We start from the raw sequence: 21,072 nt of genomic DNA on the forward strand, positions 1-21,072 counted from the left end.
ACAATGCCATCGATCACTGAAAAATTACATTTTCATGAAACTTTTAGACGTCATTGAGAGATGTAACTTATTAGTTATATGAGATTAATACACAGATTGTGGACGTTATAAGATACATTTAAAATTTGGTACATTCGTTATGAACTTGGACATTTTTAATCATTTAAATCATTATTCGAAAAAGTGACACGATATCGTCAATTATTTTGCTCGTTATTTTTTTTCGGATATTTTGCTTCGCATCATGATTTTTTTGAATGTATAAATAATATATTTCGCTATTTTGTAACATAGATGCCAAGAATACACGTATAACGATGCATTTTAGAAAATGATATAACAATCGCGCATCTGCTCGGTTGCCAAAATTTATAGCTTCTACCTCCCTGTACTTACAACAGCGAGGAATGTAAGCTCGACAAGGTCCGGCTTTGAGAAGGACATCAAAGGATGATAATACACAGACGTGAGATTTGCTCCACCTTTCTCTCTCGCGTTATTCGGATCCTATTTGGTCGCGCACGAGCTTTAAAGTACGAGCTTGCTCGTTCGTTTGGCTCGCATCGCAAAGCGTAAATTGACTGAAGTATTAAATGGAAGCGTTCAAGTAAAAACTATCCCATAAAAATGTTATAATTTGTAAATCGGGATTAAAACAGCAAAATCTCTTTTGTCGAAGAGCTTCTCGTATATAATTTGATCATCTTGAAAAACTTCTTTCAATGTTACGAATTTTAAATCTTACAATAACATTATCACCAAAATAATTAAACTGCTCTAGTTTTTCAGAACTTTTTTATTTTCTTGCATATTATAAAAAGTAAATAGCGAAATAAACTAAATAATGCATTTTATTCGTTCATTTAAAATACATCGAGATGTACTGAATTTTTATTATTCTTATTAAGTTTACGTTAATTACCGTAAGCACCATAATGTATTGTTCGCAATCGTAATTGTAGCTAATTTATTTAGCCTTATTCGTTTTATTTGGAATAATTAATTAAAATTTTCATCAAAAATGCTCACGAAAAATCGAGTCCATTGTGTTACAGATTTCTATAAACGTTAAGAAATAATAATAATTCGACTAATTCCTTCTTCTCTTTTAAACGGAAAACGTAAATGTTAAGGCAGTTGTGCCAACATTGATCAATTTATATTTATATAATTTAATTTTTGATGATTTTTGCTCCTTTTTTATTATTTTATTATAGTATCGTTGAGTAATTACAATAATTACACGTTCGTTATTACGTGCAACAACGTTTATTACATATAAAACGACGGGCTGTGTGATTTTTTCCAGGTAAAAACCAGCAAAGTAGATTCAACAAACGTTAACGCTACCGCGGCGCGGGCGCGCGGGCCCGTAGACGAAATAATATTGCGCGGGCATGCGCGGCCATCTTAGTTTTCGCGCCGTCCTTCTCGCACCTTCTCCATTTACCCGTGCGTAAGTCGACGGTGCGCGTTACTCCGGTGCGGTGCGGCCGCGGTTTCTCTCTCGCTGAAAGCGAGTCTCGCGTGCGCGAATAGAGTGCCGAAAGCATTCGGGGATGATCGCGAGTGCCGAGACTGCCGAGGGAAAACGAGAGCAACCCTCGGGGTCGCGATATTTATCTGGTCAGCGCGAGCAAACGCGCCAATTCGTGACGAAAGGTTATACTTTTGGCTACTTCGCGAATGTGCCGAAAACGCGTTCGAATTCCTGTGCTCGTGCTCTGCTCCGTCGTACTTACCGAAGTGATCGTCGCGCATATCGCGTGATTTGTGCGTTTCCAAGCGTCATCGCGGTCATCGGGAGTGCGGGATCGATCGTGTCGAGCCGTGGCTGCGTGGATCGTCTAGCGCGATGCGCGGGAATTGGCGGGAATCGCGGGATGCGTCCGACACAAATTGTCCGTTTGCGAAAGTTTGATTTCAATAAGAATGCGTCGTGATTCGCGAATCGCGTCGCGAGTCGCGCATGTGCGGTCGTTGCCACTATCGTTGCACTTGCGCCGCGTGCCGCGTCGCGTCGCGTCGCGTCGCGTTGTCGCGTTGTTCAAAATCGGAGCGGATTTTGGAAGCGGTCGGGACTGTCGGGAGTGCTCGGGCTCGGGAGTGAATAAACGCGCACTAGAACTCTGTGTGACATTTTGAACTTATCTCGGATGGACCACGTAACCAGAATTTCGGAGCAGGAGTGAAGGAAGTGGAAGAATTTCTCATCGAAGCTGCGGTCGGCATTCCTGATGACGATGGCAATGCGGTGACACCGGTGCGACACAACGACCGGTGAGTTTACGTATATTTATTGCATCCTCGTGTCTGTAATTATCTGTCTTTTACTCTTTTTCAAAACGAATTGACATCGCGCAATGTTATTGCGCTTTAATGGAAAATTCGTTATATATTCTTCACAAATTGTGCAAGACCGACGATAGATAAGCGGAAAATATAAATCGTAATCGTGCTTCTCTCTCGCGTTCGATCATTTATTATATTATAGGTATATACTGCAATGATTGATCGTCGTATATCGACAACTTGGCAAACTTCCTTATTTGTAGTAGATAAAAAAGAAGTCGGTAAAGTAGATCTTTGAAATCGCACGCGACATTGCTCAGTTGTTATCCGTTGCGATGGTTGCGACGCGCTGGTAATTTCATGTTTCACTGCCGATGGCGCCACTTCGCTGTGCCACGGCCACGTGTATTTTCTGCGATTTCGCAGGGGTTAGGGATGATTGCTCCGCAGTCATTTGAGCCATTTATGGTACACTGACCGGCAGGTAGATACGGATTTCAGCTGAAAAAGAAATAAAAACAATAAGAATATAACGAGACTCATATATGTATGGAGCATGATAAAAAAATTGAAGCTAAATTTTTATTTACATCTTTTAATAAAAAAATATTTGATGAGTACCCGATAGTATATATTGTGAGATAAAATTATTTCTGATTTTTATATAGTGTGCCTTTTATTATCTCTTGATTGTATTCTATTATACAGTTTAATTTTCTTTCGAAAAATCAAATAATTTTAAACTACATTAATTAAAAGTAATATACTAGACTACTAGAGAAAATAAAAATGTTAAACTTGCTATTATTGCATATACATATGTAGGATAATTATTATTGCATTTTTAATGATTATGAATTATTGATTTTTAAAAAGGCAAAACTCGCAAAATTTGTATCTTTCGAAGCTAAAGCTTGACCCATTTTTACTTGTTCTTTAAAATTACGCGTTATCAAGTTTCTTATAGAATTATATTTTTAACAAAAAATCCTATTAATTTTTTTTAAATTAAACTATTCGTGGGAAATCGGTCCTCTTACAATTCTACAGGAAGATACGTTTACGGATTACACTTGGCAAAAAAAGTCTATACAGAATATTTATCCGCCTGGCCGCTACAACTACCTCCCCCTTCTCTCTCTCTCTCTCTCTCTCGGTATCCTAAATCGCTGAATCTCGCTGCATTATCCATTATCCCCCTTCCTATCATCCCCCCGCTAGGCGTAAGCCACATTATACGACACCCGAGAAAATCGGGAGCACATCCTGTGCACCAAATGCACCCCGGTCGACAACAATGGGCCGGGTTTTGCACCATTATGTTACCGGGGGATCGCATTACTGGCCGATACGATCTGGCGCGCTTTCAGCGCAGCTCTCAGATTGTATCGCGTACGCGCATGAATGGCCGGTCTTTTTCTCCTTTTCGGCGATCGCCGCGCACAACGCTCGCGGAACGGCGGAACTACCGAATTTCGCGTCAGTCCGGCGGCCGGCCCCAGAATTACGCAGGGTAATTACACAGTTGCGTAGGTCTTTTTTTCCATGCTTGTCTCGCGTGCAAACCATCGGTTAGGGAAGCTCGCGGACATAGGCGATTCGCTCTCGCACCATGTTCGCCACTGAGGTAGGTTGAAATTATTCGTGCGTTTCGTTCTCTCTTTGCGGAAAAATAATTGTAACAAGAATAGCACGTTTAACTAAAACCCTTCGAATCTGTTTTGTTTCTCGCGTATTCGCAATGCGAGCATCCGGATGGACTCATGGTAAAAGCGATACGGCGAACATCCGCCGCGCCTCGCCGCGCCGCGGCCGCCCGTATACCTATCGCTGTAAAAGCTACGTTATGATACGATCTCGCGTTTTCGACAGCGACTAGATTTTATCGATTGCCTCGAATGAATGGTCGATTTTTTTTTATGCCTGGAATAAGGGAGCCGCCGATTTGTAAAACTGCAGCGAGGAAAAAGTTGCGCGCGAGCCTTATCTCTCGCTTCTTTCTCCCACGATCTGCCGCGTTTACTTTTCTCCGATATCGTTCGTTACCATCAGAAAATTCGTATATTGATATTGATTGGAATTGCGAGAATCTCAGCAGAGACTCATTTATACCAGTTGCAATTGCGCCATATATATCCTCGCCAAGTCCGTCTTCGAAGCGTTGCGAAGCGCCGCATATATCGAGGCAGTTTCATTAGGACGCGCGGTGAAATATCTCTACTCCGTTAGACAGTAAATATGCGCGAATTAGAATTTCAAGTGTCGCACCACGGGGTCCACGGGGCGGATCGTGTCCCCCCGAAAGAAAAAGGATATCGACGAGATGGCGCGAAACACCGGCGGCGGCAGCGGAGGCGACGATGGGACGCAAAAGCGCAGATATATACCGCGGAGAATATTATTTTTTAACCGAGTGATATATGACCGAACGACACAATTTACAGAGTTACAATGCCGACTGACGATTGCTTCGTTTTTACGGTTGCTGAAAAAAAAAAAAAAAAACATTCCGAAAGAAAACTTCTCACCATGCACGTTCTTTTGTTCGTACCGCTTGCTACATCTTTCTATACGCAGTGACCACGACGTAAGAATTTTTTTTATAACGTTCATCAAGTCCGCATTTTTACCATTTAAGGTTCGATTTTTTTTGGTGCAAAAAAAAAAAAAAGAGGAAATAGAGGAAGGCACGAAAGGAAACGGTGGAGCCGCATGGGACAATGATACGCCGACAACGGTAAACCTTGCTTTTAATTTTTATGGGGTTTTTGGGTTAAAAAGGCAAGCGTGCGCGCACTATATATGTATACTCAACGAGCAGAATTTTCTTTTCGTGGGATTTTTATTAGGATTGTAAAATCCCTGTGGCTCACCGCCGGAAAGAGACAAAAAAAAAAAAAAAACAACGGAAAAACTTTCGAGTGAGACGTGTCGAGCAAGCATCGGCCCAGGTTGCAATCTAGCTCTTAATAATGGACACGTGCTTTTCGATTGAAAAACTTGCGAAAAAACTCGCTGACAAGTGCGCGTTAGAGAAGACTCCTGCAAAAAAGAGCATAACGAGCAACGATGTTGCGAACCACATCGAGTATCTCTCCCGTGGACTACGTTTAAGACCAATTATCAGCGGTTAACGCGAATTCCAGTTTACAAATTCGGGAACAAGCAGCAAGAAAGGCTTTTTACGTATAGAATGAGAATCGAATTGCGTAATTTATTAAGTCTGATAGTGCTTTATTAGATTTGCGACATACATACATACGTTGCGGAAAAACACACACAGAGAATTCTCCAGAATGTTATTCTAAAGTGAAATCCATTGGAGTTTTTTTCCCGCGAATTATTTCTTCGAAATTTAACTTATTAAATAATTTAAAACACGCAACGAGACAAGCCCGTTCGCGATCGATGTATTCTTCAGCGTCGACGTTGTCTCGGCTCGTTTGCTTCTTTCCTGTCTGACAAGCATAAATCGATCGGGCGCGGTGTTTCAAGGTAGCGTACAGATATCCGTGCGTGGCGCGCGGCCGCGCGTGTTCAGAAACGTACGAGGAGGAACCGGGTGATCTACTGCTTTTAGGTTGTGTTTACGCGACGATCACCGCCGCCAATATCCTCCTCTTTCTCCTTCTCTCTCTCTCTCCCGTCTATATCTATCTTTCTCTTTCTCTTTTCCCCGTGGAGCTTCCACGGAGAAAGCTCCGAAATGGACGTGCAACAGCTGTTACCGTCACTCCCGATGGAAACTGGCACGCGTTGCCCGCCTGTATAACGTTCGCGAGCACGTACGACTTATGCCAGTTACGAACGACAGATATTGATTGTTCTTCGGGCTTTTCGACCAGCTTCGAGTAATTCGTCACGGTCTTTCGAACGTTTCGGTTATCGGATGACGCTAGTATTCCCAATTGAAAGAATCGCGTCAGATTTTATTCGATAAGTATGTACACATGATGTATCTCGTATCTAGATGTCGGCTAGATAAGTATATAGAACATCCTAAAATTGTCGTACACAACTTTCTTTCGAGCATAGTTTCTTTGACAAACTTTTAAAATCGATATTTGTTTAATCGAAACATTTTACGAAACGATCAGTTATGAAAATTGTTAGAATATTGTTAGAACATTTGATAATTCGAAAGTATAGTGTTTAATCAAATTATATATTATAAATAGAATAGTAAGAACTTTGTTTTTGATGATAATAATAATTTAATTAAAACTGTAGCTGCGCGTTAAATTTGTCCAGGAATCTGTGTTGCGCATACGTACAAGAGAATTATTCTTTGTCTCCGCAAATGAGTTTCTCTATTATTGGAAGAAAGAAATCATGGATAGATCGTAAGATGCCATATAAGTAGCCGGCGACATATCGCTTAAAAGGCCGGATGTGTCGGCGCGAGATCTTACGTTGACAATTCGCAGACATTCTTGAGAGTGGAGCCAACTGTTTCGGAGCACGACAGTTGCAACAACAGGGGCACGCGCGTGTAACGCGAGCCGGAAGGGCCCCCTGCGATTTCTTCGTTTTATCGCTTGAGATTTTAGCTTAAAGAACCTGCCATTTATTTTCTAATTACGTCTACTCTAAAATAATTGTTGCATTAACTTGCTATTCTTTCATTTGATCCCAAGATTTATAAGTACGTAGAAAATATTCTATCATTTGTTTTAATTTTTCATATTTATGTTCAAAATTCTTCCAAAAATTACACATGTAGCGAAATTTTTTTCATGATGACACACGCGATATTTTTACACTGCCCAATTTATTAATATTTAACAATAAACCTGATTTTTTCCTATCGCTAAATTTAGAGAATTTAGAAAAGACCTAAAAAGAAGTGCTTTATCGCTTTCTTCGCGATTCGATTCGATGGTTTTACGACAGCTAGCTCTTCGGTGTATAGATATCGAAAGAATAATGCATTGTTGTCCTCGCGGCATGAGTAGCGATCGGGATGCGTCAACGGCAATGTTTGCAGACAAGACCCAAACGGGCCCCTCGACGGACGGTGTCGCGATTCTTTATCTCGCTCTTCCTTTTCTTTTTCGCTCTCACGAGTGTGTCGGTAGCAACGTCGTTCTTTTTGACATACGGGGTGACAACATAAATATAATGTCACGCTTCCGCGCCCGCCAATGAAGGCCGCCGACATCTCCTCTTCTTCGGGACTCGCTGAAAGGTTCGGGGGCCCCATTCAGGCCGACCATACATGGACGACGATTTTTATGGGCCACATGAAAAATGAGGTTAGCCTACTATTTATCGCTTTCCTTCTCGATGTTCCTCCTCTGCAAGTATCATGGACAAACTGCCCCTCAATATTTTGGCACTCCATGGGGTTGCCATTGCTTTCGTGCCATGCAGAATTACGCGCGTCGTTATACAAGTTTGCTCGAAGCCAGCTCTTTGCTTTGCATGTCTGACTTTTGTGCGCATGAGGGGGACAGCGATTATCAATCCTAAACCGACGCTCTGTATTTGCAAAGTCCAATGGAGCAACGAGTAGAAGATTTTTTTTATGAATATGATCGTTATCACTTCTCAGCGTGTTTTTTTTTGCGTTACATTTTATGATAAAATTTTTACAATATCAGCGGTAGCCATATCTAATGCCGGATAAAACGGGGATTCTTGTGCGCATATTGCAACATATGTCTTTGTTCGTTCCCATTGATCACGCGAGTACTCGACGCGCACGGTACGGGGGACGAACCTCGCGAGAATCTCTTTCAATAGGTCTGGGGCCCAATTATACGTCAGAGCTATTTAAAGTCGGGTGAGCGAAAGGCTCGGGTCCTTTTTCGAAGAGCTTCGCCGATTTCATGTGGGGTTTCAATTTTGCTGACGGTACAATGGCGGTCATTTACGTCCGACCCCCGCGGTACGCCACAGGCGAACGGGACCTTATGTGGCACGGAGAAAAACCCGTGTACCTCGTCGAGATATCTTCATTATATTGCGGCCACAAGGCCCCCCTTTCGCGTTTCAACATATTATAATTCATTTCGTTCGGCAAATCAATTTAACCGTAATTAATGTTACAGTAAATTACAATAGTAAAACCATTTAATTAATGAAATGACAGTTTTAAAAGGTTCGAAAGTATTTAAAATATTTCAAGATTACCATTTTTATTTATATTAAATGTATGTGTCATACACTTCGAGAGACTTAATATCTTAAACCTTATAAAATTTTAATTAATATTATTTAATTAATAATATTAAATTCGTGATTGATTGGATTGAGTTTAATAAACAGAAAAATTTACGACAAGTTTTTCACTCATTATCTTAAAAACATGCAATCTGTCTGCAAATTGATTTTCTCTTATAGAAAGTACATTCTATTTCCTTTATAGAAAGATATTTTCCGCGTCACGATATCTAGAATACTGCGGATGAATCAAGGGTTAAGTGGGAAACGAGAGAGGGTCGTAGGGTGATCGGCGTGGAAGATAGAGCTCACCGGAACGAAGGAGAAAGATACGGAGAGCGTGGAGAGAGAGAGAGAGAGAGAGAGAGAGAGAAAGAGAGTTAAAGGCGACACGGAAGGTTCGTGGTGCGGCGCCTTAGTGGCCACGGGTGCGGTACGAGTCCCTCCGTAACGAGGGCTAGCCTTTATGGCCCGTAAAGATACGTACCGTCCAGTTTACGTTCCCAATCCCCTCTCGCCGCGACCGTACGCCGCTCCCCACGTGGGGAGCCATTGTCTCGGACAACGTGCTTCGCCATCACCATACGTAGTTACGTCGCGTTCATGTACGACGCAGGCACATTCTGGACCCCTTCGAGATGGTGAAATGTGAAATCTCCAACGGAGGAGTTGCCGCGATCTAACCTTCCGCCAATCGTACCCCGCATTTCCGCTTTCCAACTTCTCTTTTCCTCTCCTACCTCAATCACCGCATAGTGTTGAACATGAAAACTCTCCCTCGGGGACAGTTTTATAATGCGAGCCGTGATTACGCGTGATTGCTCAGCTAGGTAGTTCCTGCGGAAAAGTTCCGCCGATCGCGGCTGGTGGTTCTTTTTGATCTCCCATTTTTAGATAGCCGCTAAAGAGAGAGAGAGAGAGAGAGAGAGAGAGAGAGAGAGAGAGAGAGAGAGAGAGAGAGAGAGAGAGAGATTGCGGCCTTTTTAAATAAGGCGTTTAAAAAGGAATTTTTTCAATGGTAAATGACTTTCAGGATATATCATGTTATGTATGTTTTAGAACAATTAAGTTAAGTTGTGTAATGGTATATTATTATGTATTTTGTCTCACATTGCGTAAAAGTCAATCATTTCCGTGTGATCTCGTTTCCAGATCGTCGCGCTTGAAATTAGTCGTTGAAGAAGGATACACGTGTCAGAAGAAAATATACTTCTTCTTTTTCTTTTTTTATAAACATTGTATACGATTAGGTTGTGCCAATCTTATTCTCTCACTTTTATCTTGCAGCATGACGTAAAAAGTAAATAATGTTGCCGAAGTAAAATTTATCGTTAATTTCGAGAATTGACAAAAATATTTTTCACGAGTCAATTTAGACATTCCAAACTTTATAATACGTGTTCCTCGGTTAAGAACGAGCGAATGCTAAAAAATTCTAAAATGTCGAAAAATGGTTGCGTATAATTAAATTATGCTTTATGCCGTTCAATTGGCGACACGAAAGCGAAAGAAAATCTTTTCGACACGCAGTCGCGACATGCAGAAACGAAGCCGAGCGTTAAGGTGAGAGGATATTAATTGGAGTATATCACGCGCGCGCGCCGTGTCTTCTGAAATCCCATGGCATTCTCACTCGTGTATATGCTACATCGTGCTTCCTGTTGTGTAGAAACGCATCCCTTTTTTCCGCCCGGCGCCCTTCTCGCCTGCCGGCCTCTCTATATCCCTCCGGCGTCAAATACATCCGTGTCGTTGTACGCGCACACGCACGTCACGAGCGAAACAATCCACCCCGACCCGCATCACGCAAGCCTCGTCTCTGTCGCGCTCGTAACACACACTCTCGCACCCATATGTATATACACAAGGCGAGGCGGCTTGGAGGCTGGGGCTCGGACTGCTCGGAGACCACGTACATGCACGAACGTATATTCGGTGTGGACGTGAGGGTGGCAGGGAGGTATTGAAATTAGCCGACCGGTCGGCCGGTGCTCTATACGTGTATGCTTCGAGCGCGACCGATGGAGTAGGGGTAGAGATTGGTTCGGCGGGGCTTGCATATATTCACACCGAATTAAGTCACCAACACACCGTGGACTGGCCTGGCCGCACTCTTTGTAGAGCCACGAGCCCTTTCACGCATACCGCTCGCAACCGTGCGCCCGCTCGACTCGCACGTGTATAAGAGCGCGAGCGGGAAGAAGGGATGTTTGAATTTGGATGGCGGTAGACCCGTGATGAGAACGAGTGAGCGGAAGAGAGAGAGAGAGAGAGAGAGAGAGAGAGAGAGAGAGGGAGAGAGAAAGAGAGAAAAAGAGAGGAGATTGGGAAAGAAGTTAACGCGCGTTGCGTGGTGTATTCTAAAGCGTGCATTAGGTGCGAGATTTTTTGCAAAACGGTAGTCGAAAATGCCGATGCGAGAAACTGGCATCCACAGTGTGTGCCACTCGATATGCCCTTTTAATTGCATTTAACATTCACAATATTGAAATGAAATTCATGTATTTTAAAGTCTTTACTCTGTTACTGTACAAGGCAACTGAACAAATTTATATTTATACATCTTTCCTTGTATATAAAATGTACATATATTTTTTAATGAAGATGCATATGAAATTTTATTAATGAAATTTTTTTCTTAATGGTATTAGTAGATAAAAATTCGACTTACTCGCATGTTACGGTATAGACGCAACATGCATTTATGCGTTCCGTATATATATGTACGCTTGTATCTCCGGTTCGGTTGAAACGCGTCGTTGGCTCGCACGTACGATATCTCCGCTTTAAATGGGAGCATATTAGGGCCGATACGGCATGTTTGACTTTGGTCGGCAGTGCGCTGGCCTCGAAGAGGTTAACGTCGACTACGGACAGCTGTCGGCGCGATGCAACATGCATCACGCCGTGAATCTTAAAATGCGCATTAGGGGAGATTATTTCTCTCGATTTAAAATCGGGGTTGTCGTTACTCTTTGGGTTATACTGGGTTATACCCTTTAGACTAAGCGATATGATTTATTCGAAGATCTACATGATAAATCATGTGAAAATTGTAATATATATTTTCATATCAAACGTATCTTTATTTCTTTTACGTAATTTTTTTTTTAAATATTTGTTTGAAATCTTGAGTAGGGACAATTAGATTCTAAGAAAACTTTTTAAGCACGTCTAATAAGAGAGACAGAAATTATCCGTTTAATCGTAAATTACCTGATTGTAAATTATTGTGGAGTGTATCGAGTTGATCATTTTACTGCTTATTGATTGCGAGAGAAAACTGTTACATATTTGAGATGACCCCGGTCCTTAAAAATGCCCCGCATTGCTTTGACAGTTTCTTTACTATGCGCCGTTAAAAAAATGTCCTCAATTTTGCAAAGCCAGACCTAAAAAAAAAAAAAAAAAACACTATAGTGTTCCGGCTAAAAATTAATGCGGCATGCTACCCGAAGGCATAAACACGTAAAAAACCTGGGTGTTGCGTAGTTGAAATAGAGAGGCAGAAAAAATGGTGCGTCCTATAAAAATATACGACACTGTTGTAAAAATAGTCGAAGACGAAAGTCCCAGTCGAGAATTGCACGAAACGGGATCTCCCAATTCTGGTATGCCGTTTTTTGACCTCATGGATACTGTTGTCTTTTAAAAGCATAAAAAAGTCAGCATATTTTTTGGCGTTAATTTTATCTAGGGAATTGCTTTTTCTGTGCGATTTTTTTAACGCAAAAAATGATTTGAAGAGGAAAGTGGTGTCCCCCTAAAAATTAGACCAAGCTTTTTTGCTACCTGATGCTGTGGAAAAAATTGATATATTACATCTTGTTTGAGAGTATTTGCAAGTATAAATTATCTCCTAAATATATTTTTTCTTATTTTTTCTCGTTTAGGTTACTATAATAAATAACACATATAGATAGTTTTTTTTTAAATTAATAATATAACACTTATCAAATTTACATCTCTTATTCATATTTTAAATTTATTTTTATGTTTAATTGATTAAAGTGCGTATATATATAAGTGAATGATGAAATGAATAAGAATAAGATTTATTTTTTCGTATTTTATCCTTGCTTATACTTGTCAGCAATATTCTTGTATAAAGCTAAATAAAGGGCAAGAAACGGTGAAAATATTTTTTCTGTTATACATATATGGACTGACCCATATAATATAAAAAGTGATGGCTTTCTCAGTTTTCTTTGAAGAATCATAAAATGAGAAAGGGTTCAAGATTCCTGCGCATATTCTTTTCATTTTTGAAATAACAGACCGTCCACACGTAAAAGAGTTGATTTTATGCCGTTAACCCTTTCTTTGTAATAAAGTTATTCTTTATTCTTTCGTTTCATCGAAGAAAGTGAAAAAAAGAACGGAAAAAGGCAATAAAAATCGTACGAGTTCACCGATATCGACTGGACCACTGTAATATAAGTTAACCCTTAAAGTTAAAACCGAGGAAACGGGTTGCCGTATGGTAAACGGTCCTGGGAAAGCAACTTCGCTAAATTCATAAAGAATCTCACTACGCGGCAGAGTAAGCCGGCGCTCGTAAAATGTACTTTGCTATTTTTACTCGCTGACGTCCAGGTAAAAAAATAATATTTCGGTACGGTACATGCAAACGGTAAAAATTTACGCAAAAACAACGCTTGGAAAAAGAGGCTAAAAAAAATTAACGGTACCGCGGCCGAAAGTCTTTCTTCGCATCGAGAAACTGTTTTTCCAAGAGAGTCGTAAATTTTATTCGACTTTGGGAAAAAAAATTTGGTATAATTTTTGCTTACTGCAAACAAGCATATCATTTGCTATACTTTGCCAAATAATTTTTCGACCAAATCTATGTTTTCCGTTATGCTTTCAAAGCTAAATTCCGCTCCCGCTACAAGAGTACACAAGAGCGAAAAACCTTTTTCTGAGTATATATTATTGAGATATTTTGGGCTAATTAAATATGTCTTTTTGATGCAGATTTATAAAATATATGTTTTTTAGACATTTTCGATTTTATGCTCTGTTAAATATACAATACTGTGCTATTATATTTAATACGTATACATATGTGTGTATAGAATACTATTTTTTTTATATACATTTGAATTGTCGTTAAGACTAAAAGCATCAATAGATATTCTTCTACATATACATATACCAATGTTCTTAGCGATAAATCATGTTAAATTCTCAATATATATATATTGGTTTTATATTATATATATATATATATATATATATATATATATATATAAAACAGCTATATAAACAGGTGCTTACTGACATTGTGCAAATTTTTCATCATCAGATCAGTGTAGTAAGTAGTTTAAATATTTCGTCAGAGTCCCGCGATCATCGTTCTCCGACTTCTAAATTGGATCGGGGGCTGCGAATATCCGTCGGATGGTTTTATTTGAAGTCAGGTTAAATTACGAGACCGATGGACGACGCAGCCGGCGGGCGTGAGCGGCAAGGTGAAAAGCACGGCTCGAAGGAGATTTAATACGATCACCGCGCGAATATCACACCCCGACCGAACCCCACCCCTAGAGAGCATCCCCGACTTCATCGGCCAGGTGCTCGTTGTCATGCACTCCCGTGTACGATATTGCCGTGGAGTGGGTGGTGGCTGTGAGAGGGGGAGGGATGGGGGTGGTGGTTGTCGCAGCTCGCGGGCGTTCATTAGCGGCTGCACAGGGTGGATCTCGGAATTCGCGTAGCAAGGCTTTCCTCGCGGGAAGCGGTGATAGAAGCGTGGACGAGGAAGGAACGAGAGGAAGCCAGAGGACGAGGAGGAAGGAGGTAAAGCGCACTCCACTCGCCGGAGAGTTAATCCACGTGTGAAATTCGAGTGACCCCTGACCCCTGACAAAGTGCCTGCCTTTCTCCCCTCTGTCCTCTCCTCCACCGTGCCGTTTCTCGCATCTCACTCGTGCTGCGTGTATCGGGCTTCAGCTATACCGTGATTCTATCGGGACGAAGGAATGTCACCGGACGAATGTCGTTTGTCGTATTGTTGTCATTTGTCGATCGAAAATTTCACATAACACCGTTTTCTCGAAATATCATGAAATATGATAAATTCGTATAATAATTGATTAAATTTGATATATTTGTGTGTGTGTGTGTGTGTGTAACCATATAGCTTATATCAGTAAGATTTTATACCAAATTTAATTGCTACGATATAAGTCGACATTATATCATATTATTATAGAAATAATGTAGTATGAACATATATCTTTATTCTTGGACGGTAGTAAAATATATACAGTTTAAAATTTGTAAGCATTCTCTCTTGAGAAGCTATATCGTGTCCCATTAGGTAGCAAAGCATTCTCGCTTACGTGAGGTTCTTTTTACGTCACTGACCATTGATTACATTCTTTCGAGGTTTGAACCATTTGAAATGCGTTGACAACAATCTTGGGTTAGGTTTTTCTTGGAGAAGGTTAGTGGTTATTCGTTCTGTCCATGATGCGTTTATAGCTATTCCGGAAAGTCCTGGCGCGCGCGGGAGGGGTCCGGATCTTGCCACGAAATAGTGTGCATTGTTAGCCCCATTGTGACCAATAAGCAGTTTTAAAACCATTGGAAAATTTACAGTTTTCAAGGAGAAAAGGCCTGTTTTTTGCCTCGAGAAAAATGAAAAGAAGACAAACGACCCACAAATTGTCTAAGGGCTATTCTTATTATAAATGACAATTGTTTTATTTTTATGGACATATTAATTGTTTCTGATTTTAAGTTCTTTTGAATCAATCAACAAATTTATTATTTATTATGTCATTTAGTTAGTTTTGTTTCTTCTCTTTATTTTTTGTTGTTGTTGTTGTTGTTTTATTCACCCGCTTAGGCACGTTCGAATATAAGTAATTCTTGGCAAATCCCCTCTTTCTTCCTTCTTCTTTTCACATAAGGATCGCAGGATATTCGGAGAGGTTTTGGAAGGAAACCAGGACACGGATACCGCTGGTAGCCGGCGCGGAGCAGTCGGTTAGGTTATTGGGAAGCCGATATCTGGCCGCAGGGAGGATAGAGGAGGTCGGACGGAGAGCAGACTCGTTCGGTAGATTCGGAGGGGGGAAGGGGGTTGGAGTATTGGCTCCCGAAACTGGGGAATACCGAGGAAACGAGTTGCGTCGTATACCGTGGAGCTCTCTTTCCGTCTTGCTCTTGCCCTCCACTCCAGCCACTCTTTCTCTTTTCCTCTCTTTGTCGTACGTTCGCGTCGGGCGGGGTGGTCCTTGCGTAGGATATGGGGTATTGTATCCGCTCCCTTTCTCTTTTTCTCGTGGCATCCCTTCCAGCCATCGCGTCCTGGGCCCATACCCCCCGATCCATATATTTAAAACAAATGCTATCTGATGCGGCGCCGCTTTGTGGAGGCAAGATGAGACCAAGCTCATCCCTCCGCTCTTTGCTCTCATCCTCCCGCGACCTCTCTCCACCCTTTTGCCTCCCTTTCTGTGTCGTTCTTTTTCCCTTTCACTCGCGCACGCTCTCTTCGGCGCTTTGCTCGCCGCTCTCTTTTGCCGCTGGCTGCCACGGAAGCAGGGGTGCTTCCACGTCGCTTCGAGAAGCTTCCTGTCCACGTTTTTTCCGATAGATACGAGAAACTAGTCTCGGATATGGTGTCCGGTGACGTTTTCCGAGCGTTTATCGAGATCATAGTTGATCTTTTATCTATAATACTTTGACGAACAGTCTGTTTTCTTATTTAAATTAATAGCTCGAGTGATCAAATCAATCAATCAGTCTGCTGATTTACGTTAAATTTATTCGTTCTCCTACTTAATTTTTTTTTGGTATTTTAAAATATCACCAAAAAGTAAAAAAATAACATGATATATTTTATCCGATAGCGTGCAAGACTAATGTTATCGTTCTTTTAATTACCACGATTAAGTTTAAAATTGACAAATATTTTGTACCGTAATCAATCACGATCGGCAAACAGCAAGATACTTGCGGAAAAGTTTGAGGATCGCTGAGAATTCGTGAGAGCGTAGGTGTCGCGAGTCTATCAGCCAATGCGCGGGAGTTCTCCTATCTCCGCCAGTAAATCCGGCCGTAAGTTAAACTATTGGGGAATCGAGGCGATTCTCCCAGCGCCTCCGGTGTACGTACTCTGTTCTTCCAGTAGGGTCGCGGAAGATCCTCCAGAATCAAGTTTACGTATATCTCGTTGCCTATCATCTCCATCACCATAGATTGCCCATAAAGAACCCCAGCAATCCGTGGTTATATGTGACGGAGCTACGGGTCGACTTCATCCTCTGTTGGATCCTTCGATCGAACCTCATCTTATATTTTTACTTTCTACTCGGGCTCGCGTATCCGCAACTTTGAACGAGAAATTAACAGTGATATACTCGAGAAACAAAAAATAAAATGTATGACAAATTTAACAACAAATTTTTGATTTTTTTTTCACGTTTTTTTATTTTTATAGCATTAGACTGCTTATTATCATAATCAATGTAAAAATTTAAGCCTTGAAAGTTGAATCATCATCGCTGGAATGTGGATGAGCGAGCGCATGGTAAAATTTAGTCGTTCTCTGGGGAGGTCTGCATGAACAAAACCGACTCTTTAGGTCTCCTTAACACATCGAGCGAGCCTGTACCGTACGCGCAGTGGTGTGTGCCGGACGTGTTGCCATAAACGCGTTATAGCCGGAACGAATCCGTTCTGTTACCTCTGAAATTTAGGGAAACTGTCTTGTGCACGGTTGTGCGATTTCCGTCCGGTTCCCTTTCGTTCTTATTATCGTGAAAATGGAGAGAGTATATGGACGAAATTTGTGCGGACTATCATGCAGAAGGAAAAGATGTAAAACAAGAATGACATATCAAAAGTGTGTGTGAAAGAGAAAGAGGGGGGGGAGGGAAAAGAGAAAAAAGATACAGTTGTTTAATTTACAGTAAATATATAAAAGGAAAGACAGAGGAGAGATGTAGACTAGCAGATTAGCCAGATATTAGGATTTCTATGCAGATTCTTAGACAAATAATTTATATAAATTCATAAATAAGAACATAATTTTATTATTATTAATATTTTTATATCAATTATATTTAGCACTAATTTGTGATATAAATTGTATGATGTTTCGTATGACGCAAAATTTACGATAATACTTACATTACAATGCATTTCTATTACACTGTCAGTAAGAGTCAAAGTCCTAAGAGAATACAATTGAGGTTTCGGACGATAGGTAAGAGGGATCAGAATGGGCGTGCTGTTGGCTCCATAAACACCCGCAAAACCCAACCTCTGTGCCGCATCGTGCAACCTCTCTATTGCGGATGACCGATAGTCCAGAATACGCTCACGCGGAGGTTACTTCAAAGAATTACAACCAAATTGCATTAAAAGTTTAATAACGTGTGCTCTCTTTAAAATATCTATACTTATTGTACTTGATATTTATATAATAATTATTAATTTTATTTTATTAGAACATTTCGTTAATATAATCAGAGGAGGTAAACCAAGTGCAAGATTGTGAGATGAATATATGTCTTTTTATATGTTAATAGAAAATTATTTCGTTAATTTTTTTATACGAAAAGAAAGCTCAAGTCTGATGTAATCTTAGCGAATCATAGACTCATGTTGACTCATGGTTTTATTACAAGACCCTGTTATAGGATTATTTAAAAATTATCAGAAAAGACTGTCGCAGAAATAGGCTAGCTAATTGAAGTTATTTCAAGTAAAAAGCAACGTTTATAGATTTAGAAAACGGAAACAAGAATATCCGATGAGAAGATTTTAAAACGATCTCCAGTGCGATTTTTAAGGTCAGTAACAGCGGGGGATTAGTATCCATAATGAGGGTAGTATTTTTTCTTTGTAATAAATAGTTCTTTTTTACCTTGCATTGTTACGCATACATGTGTGAGGGCGGAACAATTGGCAGAATCGATGAAACCGGAACCCCGTTGAGTCGATAACGCGTTCTTCTTTGTTTGCTGAGTTTGTATTTTTGAGAATTGATTCGTCGTTTGACAAGCAAGAGGTTTTCTATTACAATTCTTGAGGTTGCGTCTTGACTGAGATAGCTTTTGATGTGGGAATTCTTTTGGCCTCTCTTTTACGGCTTTGAAGACATAGCATAGTATAAGAGATAGCAATGCGGCGCGCTACTACTCTTTATCAAAACTTTCCGTTTGATTAGATATGATTTCCACTTTCTGGCTGTTATGCTAAAGTTAATAAACTATATATATATATATGATTAGATATGATTTGAGAGCATAAACAATGATTAGAATAAAGATTAGAATGTTAATTATTATAGACGTTAAATAATAAAAATATATATTTTTACTTTAATAATTTTTTTTCTTATTATATTTATGAAAACATTATGTTATCCTTATGTAAAGAAACATGAAAAGCTAATTTGTTATTTGCACTGTAATCAATTAAGAGTTCTACATAGTATATATATGTGCTATAAAGAGTTAATGTTGCTAATATTTTGGAATATTAGCAACATTGAATTTTTGTTACTGATTTTTGATTGTTATCTTTGTTACTGATAGAAGGAGACATCAATGACGAATATAGATCACGATTTCGTCTAAAAATATGAAGACTAGAATAGCTTTAACGGTATATGGTATTCCGGTGACGAACAAAGTTAACACAAAATTAATTTTTGTTGTATTGGTGAGACATAGAAAGATTTATTTTTATGTGAAGAAATGGGTAAAATATATTAGTATAAATGTTTTTTCAAATTTATATGTTCTTTATAAAATTGCAATTTATTTTATTATTATTTCTTTTTTCAATATTAAATTTCTTAAGATATTATAAACTTCTTAAGATACTTTAAGATACTTTATTTAATTTTTTCGCGTGAAAAATTCAGAAAATACTACATATTTTCTACGTTGATTCTCGCTAATACTATAATTTATCTAACAATAGCTCTCACAGGTCAGTCTTCGGCCAGGTGCACTCATTCAACCGATCTGAGAATAATTTGTTCGGGGTTTTTGACAGGAAAGTTTCGATTTTTCTCCTACTCTTGGAATATAATATTTTGGAAGTTGCATAGGTAGCCTACTAAAGTAGTTTCTCTTGTATTCTGCACCATGAATAAAAGTACAATCACCTTCTTTCCGTTTCGTTGACGTTTGATTTCTTATAGGGTCGTTCTCCGGAACAAATAATTGCGTCTGTAGATGTCTCATCAATCTTACCAAATCTAAAAGTGTATCAAAAAGCATATATTTCAATTATTTTTTAAATTATCATACGTCGTAAGATGCAATATGTATTACTATGTAATATATACTTAATCACAAAATCCAAACTCTAACAGTTTATTCTTTGATTCATTTAAATTGGATGTTCTTCAGCAGAGAGAAAGAGAGAGAGAATTTCGAAAAAATTAATCGCGATAAATGTTATATTCATGATATTTAGTGTTTATTGTTTTACACTTTTTGTATAAAAGCGCGGAATCGCTTAACTTGCATCGTGAGAGCAAAGTGCAGTCCCTCTGGGGGCGAACGATCGAGCAAACGGTGAGAGTGGAGGATGGCGGTGGTGGCGATCGTGCCGGGCAGTGTCCATTTATCTCGCGTTTTGTCGAGTGCTAGAATACGTTCTTTATTTACAGGCGACTCGCGTTTTCCAGGACGCTGCATCGAGTGCTGACGAGAAACGTGTTTATTATGCGATCCGCCTCGAAGTTACGCGCTCAGAGGGCGGATCGCCATTGTCGATGAACCCGATGCGGGGAGGCGGGCCCGCCGCTGTTTGCGCCCGCGAGCAGAAAGCAGATTTCCAGTGATTTACGTCGAGTCACCAAACATACCGCGCGCATCGCCGTGAAAACGCCTTCGGCCGCCGTGTTCCATTCATCCGCGCGGTTTTCATGCCCGAACCGATTTCATTCATGCCTAGCCAAAGTTGGGGAGACACATCTCTCGATATGAAACCGAGAACGTTCGGCCTCCAATATAGCTTCGCAATAGTTGAATATATTTCTGTTGAATTCAATAAAATATTTCAAAACGGTGATTTTTTTTCTTATATATGAATCTATCAAATTTAAACGTTGCATCTATATGTGGTATAGTATAGATATTGATTAATCAATTTATTTTATGCATATATGTATTCATGTACATTATTGACATTTCTTACCATTGAAAAAATTTACATAAGTAATTATATATATATATATATATATATATATATATATATATATGTGGCTAAATATTTTAAAAATATAATTGACAACGCAACATTTGACTTATCTTTTCCTGATGCTCCTATATGGAAAGATGAGCCATGAATCTTTAGATCAATGACACCCACGCGACCCGTGAGATCCTATGCTTACGCATCGCCCCTCGATGAATGTCCCGGAAGAGACGTTCTTTCTGGCCGCGCGGCGCGCACCAGGATGCTCGGTATTATACCGTCGAATTGTATTGTCCGCGGGAGGATCGTATAAAGTTTCGGATGATTGTACTTTCGCATCTTTGATGACATCTCCCGTTCGGGAATAGAGATGTCTCAATTACTTGATCTTACCTACTTTTACCTGATGATTTATGCGGGAAAAGGTATGCGAATGAA

General features: G+C 39.9%; 1 protein-coding gene across 1 annotated transcript in view; it reads left to right on the forward strand.

The window, feature by feature from the left end:
* The first annotated feature begins 1,472 nt into the window (after positions 1 to 1,472).
* LOC143896202 (uncharacterized) overlaps positions 1,473 to 21,072 on the forward strand; it is a 76,371-nt gene continuing 56,771 nt past the window's right edge. The window contains exon 1 of the mRNA XM_077403853.1: positions 1,473 to 2,280. The gene's annotated coding sequence lies outside the window, so the exon portion shown is untranslated. The remainder of the gene's footprint in view (positions 2,281 to 21,072) is intronic.

The sequence above is a fragment of the Temnothorax americanus genome, unplaced genomic scaffold, assembly GCF_048541705.1.
Source record: "Temnothorax americanus isolate GAGA-0224 unplaced genomic scaffold, ASM4854170v1 Scaffold18, whole genome shotgun sequence".
Taxonomy (NCBI): domain Eukaryota; kingdom Metazoa; phylum Arthropoda; class Insecta; order Hymenoptera; family Formicidae; genus Temnothorax; species Temnothorax americanus.